Raw genomic sequence first — 1,814 nt, forward strand, 5'->3', positions numbered from 1 at the left:
CCGTCGGTAGAATCCGACATTCCGGTCCTGATATGAGCTGACCATGAGTGTGCATCTCGACCTTCGACTGAGTCGGTGAACTTTATGAGTGAAACGTTTAGTGTTCCCGTAGCGTAGGGGACGACATTTGGGTCCGAATGATTGGAGTAGCAGCGTTTTGTAATAAGGCCACCTGTGCCTTTGGAGGTTGGTCGGTTTGTTACCCTTGGCTTTTCCATCGGATGGATGCAAGTAGTAATTGTTATTGCATTTCAGAAAGGAAATTTGCCATATTTCTAATTTGTCGCCATCTGTTGAGAATCGGTTGGTCTGCATGCTGTAAAATGGTTGACAAATTTTCAAAATTTAACCACATAATGCCAATTTGTAGTGCAGTAGACTCACAACACACAATAGGCGGGGTGAAATTTGATTTTAGAAACATTTTAATGAAAAAGAAGAATGCTGCTGTGGTGTTATTGTTCATATCGTGCAGCATTCGAATGTAGAAGAATGGACTGGGCCCTCGAGTCTCTGCAGTATGACTGTGTAGACTGGACCGTGGCATATTCAATCGTTGGTGAAATGAATAAAACCCGAGTTCCAATTGTCAACGGAGACAAGTGGCGTAATCATTTTTGAACACATGCATTCAAAATGCCATGAGGAGAGACAGCCCAAAAATGAGTTTATAATGAAATTTTAGTCATAAATTGCACATGAAACCTTTCTTCAAACAATGCAGCGAAAAGAAGACGATCGTCCTAACCGATGCACACTCACTTTCAAACGACAAAACATAAGCAGCAATTCTATTTATGTTAAGCAATTTTGAATAGAAGGATGATCGTTTCAGTGGCAACATATCTGCATACCAGAAAACCGAGAATTTGAATATTGTGCTGTGCTTAAGATATTTTAAAAAATTAGTTAATCGGATGGAAGAAGTAAGTGTGCAAAATCTCTTTCGAAGGATAAACAATTGAATTTAAACTGTGGCATGGCAGAATTGTAATTTTTTGCTTAAACTACACATTGTAGTCTTTGGTTTAATGCTCTGAAAATACTAAAGCATATAACAGTTAATATTTGACCGCTAATTTTTAATCATTGCAGCGCGCCTGGTGACCACACTTTGCCGTTCTATTGACAGCGTTTTAATCATAGTAGTCTGTTTATTTGGTGCTAAATTGTTTGTCAAAATTGATCTAAGCCTTCAAAACGTTATTTGCCGACGGAATGCTGGGGTTTCACCATTGGGGCAGCGTTCATTCGAAACTTGTGCAAGAAAAGAGTGTCTATGGAAAAGGATTTTGTCCTACATTCGTTCACCAATGATCCTGTGTAAGTTTGGCATGATTTAGATAGCTGTTCTTACCAACGTTGGCGTTAATTTTTGGTATTCAAATAGATCGAGTTCATAGGGAAAGCTATCATTCCGCCTACATGTCTGGATTTTCGTTCCATCGATTTCTATTGGGCAATTATCACAAGAAAACTTAAAAAGTATATCAGAAATGTGCAACAAGAGGACAAATGATGTGAGTAATAGTACTGTGCAAGCATTTTTGGGTGATGTCAAAGTAAAAGTTGAAAAAGTCATATAAAAAACTAATGAATAATTTGCATCAAAATTTCTTATTAAAGACGATAAGAAAACCTACAAAATGACACCATTCTTTTCTTTTTACGTGAATGTTTGCAATTTTCTGCGGCCAAGTATTAACTGTTCCAACTGCTTTAGCTTCTCGGGGCTTTCTACTACTCACTCCCAAAAAAAATTATGAACTGCTTTCAATTGGCCATAGCCATATATCTGATCTGATGATTCGTTG

This window comes from Anopheles darlingi, chromosome 2, assembly GCF_943734745.1.
Source record: "Anopheles darlingi chromosome 2, idAnoDarlMG_H_01, whole genome shotgun sequence".
NCBI classification, from domain to species: Eukaryota; Metazoa; Arthropoda; class Insecta; order Diptera; family Culicidae; genus Anopheles; species Anopheles darlingi.